Raw genomic sequence first — 15,154 nt, forward strand, 5'->3', positions numbered from 1 at the left:
AGAGAGGGAGAGAAAAGGGAAAAAAAAAAAAAAAAACCGACATACCAATGACCCTCAGGAACACAGATGAAAATGGACTAATTTCATAACCTAAATTTAAAAAATAGACTTTAACTGTTTTTAATATATTAAAAGAACCATACATCGTGGGTAAGTGAGATTTTAGCTCAGAAATGAAAGTTTTATTTAGCATTTGAAAGTTAAACAATATAATTCACCATAACACTTAAGACTCAATAGAAACATCATATGGTATTCCCAGCAGACGCAAAAAAAAAAAAAAAAAAATGCAAAATTCAACATCCATTTATAATTTTAAAACTCAGTAAACTAGGAATAAAAATTGTAGGTGACTGAATAATCACTGGAAGGTATGAATATTATCTTACATCACAAGAGGACTCTGCAGATATGGTCTTGAAATGAGATTATCTTGGATTAGATGGTGTGTCCTAAATGCAGTCACAAATGCCAATATAAGAGGAAGATATTAGGAAAATTCTGTTACAAAAGAGATGTTTTTTGATGACCTTGGAGACCCGAAGGTGCTATGTCCCAGGCTTTGGAAATGGAGGAAACAGCTGTGAGCCAAAGAACACAAGGATCGCAGCTCCAAAAGCTGGAAGAGTCAAGAAAATGGATTTTCCCTTAGAGCCTCGACACACCTCTTCATTTGGCCCAGTGTAACTGATTTCAAACTTTGGGCCCCCATACTATAAGAGAATAAATTTGTGTTGTGTAAGCAACAAAGTTTGTGACAATTTGTTATAGCAGCCATGGAAACTAATACAGAAAGGAACTTCCTAAACTTGATAAAGGTCATCAAAGAAAAATCAACAGCTAATACTATATTTAATGATGAAAGACTAAATGTTTTTCCTTTAAGATTGCAAACAAGGAAAAGATGTCTACTCTTAAACTATAGACACTATAGTGAGTTCAAGAAGGAAAGAAAAAGAGGTAAAATATAGTGACAGAAAAATAAGTAATACTCTTTATAGAAACAGGTGGGTTTAAGCAGAGAATCCTAAAGAATCCTAAAAAAAAAAACTATTATAACTAATATGTAAAGTTGGCATAATCACACGACTCAACCTCAATATTAAAACATTAAAATATACAGCAAAAAAGCCCAGAAAATAAAATGGAAAAAACAATACCATTTATAAAAGTACCAAAAATATTAAATTCTTGGGAATAAATTTGAAAATATGGACCATTTTCATGCTAAAACCTACAACCTATTGTTTACAGAATTTAAAAAAGACTTAAATAAGTGGAGATATATAGCATGCTCAGAAATCAGAAGTTCCAACATTGATAAATACAAATTCTTTGAAGATTGACCTATTGATCAGAGGTTAGCAAACTTTCTGTAAAGAGCCAAACGGAAAATACTTTAGGCTTTGCGGGCCAAATAATGAAGTCTGTTGCATATTGTTTTTGTTTTTTTGTTACAACTACTCTTTAAAAATTTGAAAAAAAAAATTCCTAGCTTGAGGGCAGTTATAAAAACAGACTGAACTGGATTTGACACGTGGAGTAGCTTGCAAAATCTTGCAATGAATCATAATGAAAATCCCAATGAAAAACTAATGAAAATTTGTATAATAAATATTCATATGAAAATACAACAGTCCTAATATAGCTAAAGTTTAAAAAAGAACAAGTTTGAAAAGCTTGTACCACCTGATTTGAAGACTTATTTTCTATCTCCAATAATTTAGTGTGGGATTAGTATAAAGCTAGATATACAGATCATTGAAATGGTACAGGAAGTCCTCAAAAAGATCCATGGTCGATTGATTTTGATAAGGATGCCTAAGCAAATCCACAGAGAAACAATAATCTTTCTACAAATAATGCTAAACAATTTGGGGTTTTAATTTGAAGTAATAAAGAAAAAAATGTCAGTTCTTACCTTGGGGAAAAAATTTAGGAGAAAATCTTCAGTTAGGAAAAATTCCTAAATCAAGCACAAAAATCATAAACTATTAAAAAAAATCAATAAGATATTAGATTTCATCAAAATGTAAAACATACTTCCTTTGCAAGACACTTTTTAAAAATGGAAAAACAAGTCATTAACAAGGAAAGTGTATTTGCAAAACATATATCTGACAGAGAACATCCATCAAGAATAAAAATTATCAAAATAAGTCCTGTGGGCTAAGTCTGACCTGCCATCTGCTTCTGTAAATAAAATTTATTGATACACAGTCATGCTTATCCATTCATGTCTTATATGTGCTGTTTTCATCATACAAGGCCAGGTTTAATAATTGTAGCAGCAATCATAAGGTTTATAATGCTAAAATATTCACTCTCTGGCCCTTTAAAGAAAAAGTTTGCTAAGTCTTGATATGGAGTAGATAAGGAATTCATGAAGTGTAATAATAAAACAGACAATGAATAAAGAAGTTGAACAGACACTTTACAAATAAAGATGTATGCATGGCCAATAAACTTGAAAAGCCACTCAATACCATTAGTTATTAGAGAAATACAGATTAAAACCATGGTGAGAGATCACTATATGACCACTAGAATGGTGAAAATTACAGAATGTTCATACCAACTAAAAAAGGGGGGAGGGAGCAAATAGAACCCTCAAGCATTACTGGTATAAATGTAAAATAACACCATCACTTTCGATAATTTGATCATTTCTTTTGTTTGTTTGTTTTTGTTTTTTAGGGCCACACCACCGGCATGTGGGAGTTCCCAGGCTAGGGGTTGAATCAGATCTGCAGCTACCGGCCTACGCCACAGCCACAGCAACACAGGACCCCAGCCACGTCTTCGTCTGCAACCTACATCACAGCTCACGGCAACAATGGATCCTTAACCCACTGAGTGAGGCCAGGGATCGAACCCATGTCCTCATGGTTCCTAGTCAGGTTCGTTAACCGCTAAGCCATGATGGGAATTCCTGGGAACTCCTGATAATTTCTTAAAAAGCTAAATATGCACCTGCTATATAACACAGTCAATCTCCTCTTAGGAATAAAATAACACCCACAAAAGATATGTTCCTGCATGGTCATAACAGTTTTATATGTTACAGCCCCAAATTGAAGATGAAATAAAGTCTATCAGCTGCTGAATGGAAATACACGAGTCAACAATAAGAAAGAGTATGTGTAGTTCCAATTATAAAACAAAAAACAACTTCCAAAAATGAGCAGTTGGATGAATCTCACAATATTTATGCTGAGTGAAAGAAGAGAATAAAAGAGTACAGGAGTTGTCTTGGGGTGCAGTGGATTAAAGATATGGCATTGGGAGTTCCTGTCAAGGCACAGCAGAAACGAATCCCACTAGGAACCGTGAGGTGGCAGGTTCAATCCCAGGCCTCGCTCAGTGGGTTAAGGATCTGGCGTTGCCATGAGCTGTGGTGTAGGTCGCAGACACAGCTCGGATCTGGCGCAGGCCGGCAGCTGTAGTTCAGATTAGACTCCTATCCTGGGAACCTCCATATGCTCCAGGTGCAGCCCTGAAAAAGACAAAAAACAAACAACAACAACAAAAAGATAGGGCATTGTCGCTGCAACAGCTTGGGTTGCTGCTTTGGTGCAAGCTCCAGCCCTGGCCTGGGAACTTCCACATGCCATGGGTACAGCCAAACAAATTAAAAAAAAAAAAAAAGAGTATATATCATATAGTAAAATACTTTTATACAAACTTCTAGAAAATGGAAAATAATATATAATAACAGAAAGCAGATTACTGGGTGTGTGGGATGTAGGAGGGGGAATAGGAGAAGATTACCAAGGCGGAAAAAGAACGTTTGAGCATGAGAGAAATGTTTGTCATCTTGACTGTTATAATGGTTCCATGGCTGTATACACATGTCAGAACCCATCAAATTTTACACTTTAAGATGACATGCTGTTGTACATCAATTTCATCTCAAAACTATACAAAAACAGAACCTTTTCTTGAACAATATTTCTGTTACCACAATTTCCCCAACATAGATATCATTATCTGAGTATTACTTGTGAGGGAAAAATAATTAGAGTGACATTCAACTTAGTGACTCAGATTGTCTGAGCAGCAGCAGCCTTGGCATTGACTGAGAGTTTGTCAGAAATACTGAATCCTTGCACTAGCTTAGCCACCACCCCAAATCTTTTGATCAGAATATAAATTTTGGAAAGGTCTCCAGGTGACTCACATGCATTTTAAAATTTAAGAAACACGGTTCAAGAAACAACAGTTTTTGGCTCAAATGAAACTGAAAATCAATAAAAATACCTCTTATTAGAGCTGTTATTTGAAAGTTTCACTTATCATGCCCTGAGTATTATTAGATAATTCTAAAATACTCTTAGTTTCTGATTCCACAGTCTCATGGCATTGCCTATTTTTTACCAGGGCTGCCACTTTTCATAAATGTATTTTCCTTCTAATTTTCCCCTGGCCTTTGTAATCCTTCCATACTTATGCATAATGCTCATATTCTCATAGGGAACACTAAGTGTTAAGTGTTAATACTTTAAACTTTAAAATCACATTGGGTTCCCTTGCCTCCATTCCTATTGAGGACTTCTGTGCATTGTGATAAAATGGGACGAAGGGTGGTTTCAGAGCATTAGTCACCTGATGAGTCAAAAATCTCTAAATTAACTCCAGTAATTATTGACAGAAAAAAGACAAAAAAAAAAAAAAAAAAAAAAAACTTCAACCCTGTAAACAATTATTCACTGAATTCTTTTTAAAGAAGGTTTTAGTAAAATGAGTACAACTCAAAGAAATGAGATGGAAATAAAGATTTGAAAAGAAATTCATAATAGAAAGTAAGCGCAGTAAGTAAAGACTATACACGGCAAGGAAAATACTACCCTACTTTATACAACGTTTTATAGATTTTAATGTATTTTCACATTACTTAATTTAATCTTTTCTAAAAAATGGGTAAGAAGTCAAATGTTATTATCCCCATTTTCCAAACAGTGATGTAATTTATCCAGCCTCACTCAGCTGGGGATTCAAATCCAGTTACTACAACTTCAAGACAAATATTCCCTCAACCAGCCCACATCACATGTATGAAATGTCCTTGCAAGAGACACCACAAGGGTCTCTTGCAAGCTTCTCATACAAGGGGTTCAGTTAAAGACTAAAACAAATGCCTGGAGGAGTTTGCTCTGATGGATGAGCCAAAATCTGAAAGAGTTTGATGTTAAAATCAAAATTGCCTTTAAGTCACAAAAGCATATAAATGCATTTTATCTCAAAAACTTTTATTGTCTTTTTACTTGAAATAATGAACAGGATTAAATTTCATTTGGTTAAAAAATACAATTTCTGAATAGGAAATATTTTGTTTGTTTTTTTGGTTTTTGTTTTTTTGTTTTGTTTTGTTTTCAATCTGGAGAGTTTTGTTGTTGTTTCATATTTTACTTATTTGTTTTGTTTGGTTTGGTTTTTAGGGCCGCACCTATGACATATGGGGGTTCCCAGGCTAGGGGTTGAACGGGAGCTGTAGCACACCACAGCCACAGCAATGCCAGATCCAAGCCACATCTGGGACCTACACCACAGGTCACAGCAACACAAGATCCACTGAGTGAGGCCAGGGATCGAACCTGCATCCTCATGGATACTAGTCAGGTTCATTAACCACTGAGCCATGACAGGAACTCCCAGATGTCATTTTTTTTTTTTTTTTTTTTGTCTTTTTGCATTTTCTAGGGCTGCTCCCGTGGCATGTGGAGGTTCCCAGGCCAGGGGACTAATCAGAGCTGTAGTCACTGGCCTACATCGGAGCCACATGGGATCCGAGCCACGTCTGCAACCTACACCACAGCTCAAGGCATTGCCAGGTGTCGTATTTTAAAAGGCACTGTTCTCAGACTTATTTTTACTAACTAAAGAAACCCCCCTCTTTAGGTAAATTTGCTGTATTTTGAAAAAAATTAAAATCATTTAAAAAAATTTTTAAATGTACTGTATTTCTACTACCTTTTATCCTGGGATCAATCATCTCATATCTTTTTTTAATAAATGACAGTTCTTCTCGATTTCTTATTAAAGGGCTTGATGGACATAGATTTAAAAAAAAAAAAAAAGATACCTGGAAAAGAATATTTCTACTCCAAAGAGTCATTGAATTTCAAATTTAAACTTGGGAAAGTATCTGAAAAAAAGGCAAAAGGAGTACAGAGCAAGCACAGAGAAGCTCCCCCTCCCCTCCACTTCTCCTTCTTTAGTTGGGGAACAAGGAGGTTATCTTGTTTTGTTTTGTTTTACATTAGGTCAGCTGGCACACTGCACCGTAACTTGAGAATTTTTTTTCCCTTTCTCATTTCAGTTGCTTTTAGATGTGTCCTAAATTAGCTTTTCTTTAAGTTGCAAGGAGTTGGCTTCCAGTCCCCAAATGGAAGAATAGTTCCCCTTGGGTGAGAGTGCCAGCTACATATATTATTTGTCCTGTTCCCAGCAGGAACATTCCAGTGACTGCTTAGAAATATCAGTCACATGGATTTTTAGATTGGGCAGGGGGTGGCTAGCTTTAGTTATCATCTTTAATTTGTGAGAAAATTGAACTGTGTCTCTCTTTTCATGTCTCCTAGTCACCCTTTTAGACTTTTGTAGACGCTTGACATTTTCTTCATGACAGTCAAAAATGAGCCCTTCTTTGGAATGCTCCAAAAACTGAGGTCACATTTAGCCTCTTAATGCTTCTCAGTTGGCCCATTTCCACTTTGACTAATTACATTGTTTCTTAAAAAAAAAATCTCTTTGGAGTTTCATTTGAAGATGAAAAAGATTATTTTTCAACCTTCTTTTTGGAGTTAAAGCTCACTCCTCAAAAGCCCAGCATGGATCCATCTGAAGTTGCCTGAGGACAGATGCCTGCAGTGTGGGAGAATCCAAAAGAAGACAGCCATTCCTGGAGGATAAAGTGGCCATCCTTGAACCCACCCCAAAACATCAGTATACAAAGAGAAATATGCAATTATCTGGCTACAGACATTGGCCTTTTGCTTTAAAAGACATACTTCTTTACCAATGGATAGTGATGACACATTTGAGGGTTCACACCAAATGCCATCCAAAAGAAGCAGGAATTCCCTGGAAACAGACTTTTATTCTTCAAAAAAAAAAAAAAAAAAGTCTTGCAGAGTAATCCAAAGTCAAAGTCCTATAGCTTCTAACCTCTTCTTTGACACTATATGTTACAAGCACCAACAAGTATATTCACTGAAATACATACCTCTTACCATCATGTCTCCTTTTTGCTACAGCATTTATAACAAGGGCTCTTCACTTTTATTTCAGTTGCATGAAACAATGGGACAACTGTCCTTGTTTTAGCTTTATTTCAGAAGTTCCTAAAACACATGTCTCTGCAAGATTTCCTTGATGTTAAGGCATAGGAAATTGCTTTAGGCTCTGCTGATTCAACATTTACACACTTTCTTTTGATGAAATATTTGTTTGCTTTAAAACCAAATGATGTAATGTAACTAAAACAATATAGAATTATACTAATTACAGTCTAAGTTGACAGATGCAGATGGAATCACACTTTACGTCTGTTCTTGTAGTATATATAGTCATTACCTATCAAGTATTCACATGTATATTGAAATTTTTCATACCAATTATCAAAACTCCAAACCAACCACTTAAAAAAAAAAAAAAAAAAAAAGTAAACTTCAAATGGCTTACAGGTTTAGTTTGGACAGCACCACCAGGAAGTGATCCATGAAAAAAATCATTGTGTCAGACTTTGTGACTAGAGAGTTCCCATGATTAAGCATTTTTGGCAGTACATCTTAACTTTAAAATTCATAGGCTAAAAATAGGTCCATGCGAGGTTTGTGGTTGGTCTCATGCTTTTGTATTTTCTATTGCAGGTTCTGTATAAATGTAAAATCATACTCACATCTGTCTCATAAACAGCCTTAAGAGAAAGAACTGAATAATAACAGAAGTGGATGTTTTCCCCCTAGCTATCAGTGATGATAAGATCTCAGACAAAACAGTTTTAGGTGGTGAGGAAGAAGGGAGACACTGAGAAATCTTCCATTGTTTGATTAATGTTCAACTTTCTTATACAAAAACATGACAAATTTGCCCAAAAGCTTACAAAATTCAACAAGAGGGGATAAAAATAGTAGATGAAAAATGGAAGATGGTCAATTTATGAAAAAAAATCACGCAAACTGCTCCTAGAAGATGGCAGCTAAGGAATAGTTTTATTTTCATTTTTAAGTTGTTTTTCCTTCTATATCAACAAAGTTCTTGACTTTTGCAGTTCTAGAATATATACCTCAGGAAAAAAGGAACCGAGTAAGGTGTGTGCATAGAAAGGCATTCACAATGAATAAATGATGAGCTTACTTCTATTTAAAGATGAAAAACTTAGATACTTTTATCTGAAAATGTGGGTATATTTGGAAAATATAGCTAATTTAAAAAAAATACTTGAGGAATATGGACAGCATAAAAGCCAAATCTTAAAATATTAAACTTAGACGTCACTCAGATATTTGAAGGAAATAGAGTTAGTAAAAGAGAAAGAAATGTTAAAAGAAACATCATTCTAAGTGTTATTCTTGACTCCACAGAAAATATGCTATGCTCTGGATGGGTGTGCATTATTACATTAAACATACAATGCAAACACAACATTGTAAATCAACTATACTTTAAAAAAAATAACAAAAGATACAATGAAAGCAATAGAGGTTAATAGGTTTGTGAAATTCAGTTGTAGTCCTAAGCCTAGTATGTCTATAATATAAAGATCAGTTACCATCCTCAGCTAAAATACCTTAGTTTTATTCTCAAAGAAAATTTATTTTTTAAAAATGAGATTTGACCTAAGATAGCTTAATTTTTTTTTTTGGAATATTCTAGTGGCTTTATCTATAGGAAAAATTTCTGATGATAGTGGAAGAACTGAGGAACCATAAGTGTTGGAATATAAAGAAATTCAGCATACTGATGAATAGAAACGTCAGAATGCTGTAGACTCCACTAAAAGTTTCATGATTCTCTTACCACTAGTCTTTAGGACACTTTTTTAAATTGGTAGAATCCCAGATACTTCACAGATATACTTTCTTTTATATTCTTGGCTACTATACAAATTATAAAATGTCAAAACTCTCTCAGTAGCCCCCCACATTTTTAAGTTTCTAAGAATACATAAAATGATAGCCAGACTTCTGTTCCTGGTATAAAGTGTCAACCTCCCTCTGAAGGACCAGAGTCTATATAAATTTGTCCTTAACATTTTCTGTTACTTTCTCTCTGAATCTCACTGAATATGACAAAATGAATATCTAAATCTATATATGATTCTTAGTCATTCTCTTAGTTATTTTGAACAAGACATATTTTTCCTTTCATCATACTAGAAATTGTGACACACAAAAAAACTAATTTTTGTGTAAAAAAAAAAAAACCCTTCAACATGTAATAACTGCAGAAGAAGCTGCAGTTTATTTGTTGGTTTTCTCACCTACATATGACTCTTAAGAATGATCTAATTTTGACCAAAACAACAACTTAAAGAGTACAAAAGAGAATGTTATAACATTAGGGACCTATGCTGCTAGATGAGTACAAAAATTTAGGAATTAAAATCCAAAATGCTTTAACAATGTTATTCTTAATTTCACTTAGTCACTCAATTTTAACTATATCATTTAGATGATTAAGCACAATAACAAATGGAAATTTAACGGTGCCATTTGGGACATACTAAACTTTCAAGAGTGATGTAATTATTCTGAAATCTAACTGTACAACAAACAACACACTTGCATGAATACTGGCTTGAGTATTTTGTCTTCATTAACAACAGCTGCAGCAAAATTTTCCTATCTAAAAGTTTTTAATGGAGAATGTCTTCATAAATGTGCAAAAAATTGGGTATCTGGATACTTCCTGGAAGCAAAGCGCAGAAAAGTGTCCCAAATGCAAACTTTCTCATTTATATGTGATAGAGTTTGAATAGAACAAACTTGTTTAGCTTTTTATTTATAAAATATGTGGGTATAATTATTCTAATTAGAGCTCTATTATTCTACCTGCTTGGCGTATAGCATCCTGGGCCAATTACAGCAGAATCTACGATGGAACACTTATAAAGCAACTTCTGATATTGACACAGGTTAATGTGATTCAATTGTTTCTGGCTCATAAAGTCAAGAGAAATTATAAAGAGAAGATGGGGGTAGAAAGTCATGGAGAGTCAAATACATACATACATATATATACACACACACACTCACACACACACATATATACATATATACACACACACAATACATATATACATATATATACACACATACACACACATATATATACATATATATACACACACACACACACACACAGTATAGTGAATTACCAGACCACAAAATTGATATCTGAGGAAAAGTGATATACTGGAAGAATGTATAGACAAGAGAATAAAAGGTGTAGCCAAATGACAATATTAAGCAGAAAAAAAAATAGTAAGAAGAAAAAAAATGAAGAAAAAACATAAATAAGGGGAAGCTGCTGGCACCAAGCATCCTAAAAGCAGAGGAGGTGCCAAATCCTAAGTCAGAGCAGTCAGAATACACTGGAAAAAGGTAAGAAAGCTGAAACTGATATAAGTTAATTCATGGAATTCATCACCAACAATTTTCTTTACATGGAATTCATGACATCTTCTGTTGTACCTTCCATAGAATGATCCCTTGAGGGAGAAAAGAAAAAAGGAGAACTAACATTTCCTGGTGGGACATTATAAGCTTGGCAGGTTGCCATAATGACAACATTCTGTCTTGTTCAATCCTCACGGTGATGAAGTATGAGGATGCTTTAGAGGGTCTGGTGAGGTGGGAGATACACTTCACACAGACTCTCAAGAGTGTCAGTTCCACATTAGAAGTAAGAACTGACCTGGATGCTTCTAACATGATGGGTCAGAATATCTACTTCATTCCTAGAGTAGAATTAAAGAGAGGAGGGGTTCAACTGAGGAACTCTACCTTTGTAAATAAAAGCTGAGGACAGAAGTCTAATACAGACTTAAAAATAGCAGAGAAGACAAGAAGTTGGAATTTTTAGAAGAGGCACAAAAGCTATTTCAAAACATAACTTTTTTAATCTTTCTAACATTCTCGTGGCCCATTCGATTTGTGATTTCTCATCTACTTTCATAACATGACTGGTTTTAAAGCAAAAAAGTCCTTATCCTTTTAGTCATAAAATAAACTGATAGTGGCAGGACCTGTGTCTAATTCAATTCGGGCTGGGTAAAGACATTCCCAAAGGCAACCCAACAATACCACTAATCAATACCTGAGGTTTTGTTCATTACAATGAGAAAGAAAGAGAAGGATGGAGAGAGGGAGGGAAGGAGGGGAGGAGGTGGGGAAAGAGAGAGAGAGGGAAATGGAAAAAGAGACCGAGGAAGGAAAAAAGGAAGGAACAAAGAGAAGGGAAAGAGGGAGAAGGAAATAGTTTCCAGGACCAGAATCAAAAAGAGTGGAACTGGGGTTAAGACTTTGCCCAAGATCTGAACAGAACAGTCTGTGAACTTCTTGATAACCCATGAAGCAGATATCACATCCCATATCTTTTGAGGAAATTAGGGTCACAGCAATTTTATGATCTGCCCAAGCTCACACATCTATAAATGGTGGAGCTGAAATTTAAGCACAGCTATGATTCACTCACAGCCCATAATCATGCTCCTTCATCACAGTGACTGGCGGTTGAAATTTTTAAGCCAATAATAAGAAAATAGAGCCATAAAGAGAACAATAGGAATATATAGCAAAAAATTACTTAACATATATTAGTACAGTCACCCATGACTGAAAAATAAAATATTACAGAATTTAATGTTTATTAGTCTAATGAAGTACACTTTGCATAAGAACAAAAGTTTGTTTTAAGTGAAACACACTAGCATGAGAAAGAATGATAAGCATGAAATAAATAAGCAAATACTTTTGAATAACAGGTTGAGAAGAACTAAATGTTATTGTTACCTAGTGGGATTTATGTTATAGCCCATTTTTATTATATCTGAGCCTTACTGGACAAATTCACTACAGTTTGGGGAATACAAAAGAACACTAGACTGAGGTTCTGATCCTTAGCTTGTTAAAAGATCTACAATAAAGCCTTTCAAGGAATGTCTAGACCTAAGTTTTCTAACTTATAAAAATGAAGTACTTGGTCTAAATTAGGGGTTATCATATTTTGCTTTGTTATTGAACCTCTTTTCCCAAATAAATTGTTCTGTTGATTTCAAATAAGTAATGGTGATAAAATTGCAGCAGGACAAATACCAGAAAACAAAGTTGTTTTTTTTTTTTTCTCCTTGAGCTCCTAGATTTATGTATTAGAGGAAGCCAAGCCTTAAAACATGTGGAAAAATGATACTAAAATGAAATATATTTCAGCATTTCACATACTGTGTTCCAAAAGTCCTAGTTCTTGGAAGTAGTGTTTTAAAAAGAATTCTCTGGTTAATAATATTGTTGAAGGATGAACACTTCATCTCCCTTTTGGAGAGTTACAGTATGTGTGTCATGTTAAGAAACAAATGAAATTCTGCAGAAATAAATTTGTTTAACTTTGTTTATTCACATGTAACACAAGTGACCTCAGGGAACCTTTGTTTATTTTTTTATCCACATGCAGTGAATGTTCCAAAAAACATGCTTTTTAGTACGGATTACAACAAGCTCATGAACACCAAAGACTCTAGTTTAAACATCTTGGCCTACTCACAGATTCTAAAATGGCACCTATTGCAAGTCGGTGAATATTATACCCATGAATTTAAAGTTGAGATCCATAAGTACAGGGTTAACTGAGCATAGGCCCTATTAAATGTATTTTTAAAAGGGAAGGGAAGTTGTCAATAATACAAAGGATATTAAAAATTGATCAAGTAAAACACATCTTAGATGATGTAGATATACATCCAAAACAGGGAAAAATCCTGAAAATACCTCTAGGTCCCTTTTTCTCTTTGGCTTCAAGCTAACTAAGTCTTTGCTTTATTGATTCAACTTCTCTCTATTGCTCATTATTTCCTTTAATTAAGGTCAGAAGGGAAAAAGCTAATGAAAGAGGAAATCTTAGAATCTCAGTATCTGCCCCACCTCTCCTAGACCTGGCCATTCCTATCTAGAATATCCTATTCCTGGGAATCAGCTCTTATCCCCACTTCCATAATAACAGCTTCTCTTCATCCCAGAGCTACTGCCTTTGGTGAAGCTCTAGTGTAGCCCAAGTATGGTTTTCCACTGAAATATACACTGATATTCTTGAAGCCCTTTCTATACAGAGACTATATTCCACTATCTATATATGCATCTCTAAAATCACTAAGTGAAAGGAGAAAGGTGACATAGGAAAGACTGCCTCATTTCCTCAGTGGCAAGTAAATAATGAGAGGGAAAGAGTTTTGTTACTTTCAGAAATGGAGAATAAAGAAAAAAACTAACACTAATTTTTTATAACAAACTATGTAAAACAAAAACTTTACTTGTAAGCCATAGATTGTGCTGTGAGTAGGTAAACCAAAAACCAAGGGGGAAGGGGTAGAATGTAAGGACAGCATCCAATAACATAAAGTGAGTTTTATCCCCAGCACTTCAGCTGTTTATGTCCCTAAACTGGGCCTGGTGGCACCCACCACCATTAGTTTGGGAAGACATCCCCATCCTCTTGCTAAGAGATAGGAGTGTTGGGAAGATTTCTGTTATTCCATTGCATGGTTGCCAGCCCAAGTTGAAAATGTGTGGTTTTTCAGAGAAACATTCCAGTAGGCAGTGTTAAGTTTCATAGCATTCTTGACACAGTACTCTACTTTTGGTATAGAATATGATTGGTGAGCTGGCCTTGGGTCTGAAACTCCAGCTGTAATGTGATTCCCAACCTTTTGGAACACAACCTGTTCATGAAATGGTCATTGCATTTATTTTCAGGAGAGAAAAGTACTGAGGTTTCTCTAATCCAGAATAGTTTCAATATAGGAAATGTTCCAGAGGATAGCAATCAAAATGATGAATTAGTCAGATTATTTTATTCATGTGGAAATATAAATGAAGCGTAAATTAACCAAGAGAAAGTTTCCTGGCCGGGGGAGGGGCGGGGGGGGGGGGACAATTTCAGAAAAATGTATGATTGTCTATAGAATGTGAAAGGCACAGACCCCAAAGCTAGAGAAATAACTTAGTATAATTGAAGGGTTAGTAGTACCAATAATAGAGTATTCACAGAGTAAAACAGAAGCTGCCTCTCCTATTGAAAAAGTAGCAGGGAAACTACACTGATTTGAATGTGGTCTAGGAATCTAAACCTGGTGAAGTCTTAGGAATAAACTCTAACAGTATGCAATATTCATGTTAAACGGAGATGAAACCACCTAACCAGGGAACCAGTAACAGTTCCTCTACACTTTCTACATATATCATTTGATTCACTGGGGCCATATTCTTTCATAAATATTAGACTAAACTAATTTGTTACCAACTTTTCCCACCACTTGAAAAGGCTGCTGGAAACATTAATATTTGGTGGGTAGTCGTGTTTTCCTCTGTGCTTTCTCTCTGTGCTTTTTTCAGTAGCTGAATGATAAGCAACTAAAGATCATAATTAGCTTATTTCCAATGAAAAAGTAATAGCAATCTCATATATCTTTAACAGGCTGCAATACTGTCTGGTAGAAATATAATGTGAGCAAAATGTGTGATAATTTTACATTTCCAAATAGGCACATTTTTTAAAAAGTTAAAAGAAGTAGGTAAAAATCCATTTCATTATATATTTTATTAAACCAAATGGATTCAAAATATTACAATTTTATCTTACAACACTAGCCAGATTTCAATGCTCAATAAACACACATAGCCAGAAGACCATGTTGTATGACTCAGGAACCAAGAGAAAAGTAAAGGCATAATGCAATGAAGGAAAATTTGTATGTGGGTCAATGAAGGAACATTCACTTTGACTCAAGGTAACTAACATAATGATTGTATTGTGCACTCTATAGGTAACTTCACTGAGAAGGGAAAGGAGGAATATAGACACTATGTGTGTGGTTGACTGAGAATGCCATGAAAATAAAAATAAATGCCTTTATGGGATTTTGAGAGAGGTTAATTTT

At 34.8% G+C, this 15,154-nt stretch overlaps 1 long non-coding RNA gene across 4 annotated transcripts in view; it reads right to left on the reverse strand.

Moving 5' to 3' along the window:
* Positions 1-15,154, reverse strand: part of LOC106505481 (uncharacterized) — a 712,816-nt gene that overhangs the window by 343,268 nt on the left and 354,394 nt on the right. For 2 of the 4 annotated variants that reach the window (XR_014825024.1, XR_014825021.1), the window contains exon 2: positions 1,922-1,966. The exons of the other annotated variants lie outside the window; for them this stretch is intronic. This is a non-coding gene — a long non-coding RNA (uncharacterized LOC106505481). The remainder of the gene's footprint in view (positions 1-1,921; positions 1,967-15,154) is intronic. 4 annotated transcript variants of the gene reach the window in all.

This window comes from Sus scrofa, chromosome 13 (assembly GCF_054392235.1).
Source record: "Sus scrofa isolate SSC_HxYL_T2T_F1_AM1 chromosome 13, Sscrofa_HxYL_maternal_Yorkshire_Landrace_v2.0, whole genome shotgun sequence".
Taxonomy (NCBI): Eukaryota; Metazoa; Chordata; class Mammalia; order Artiodactyla; family Suidae; genus Sus; species Sus scrofa.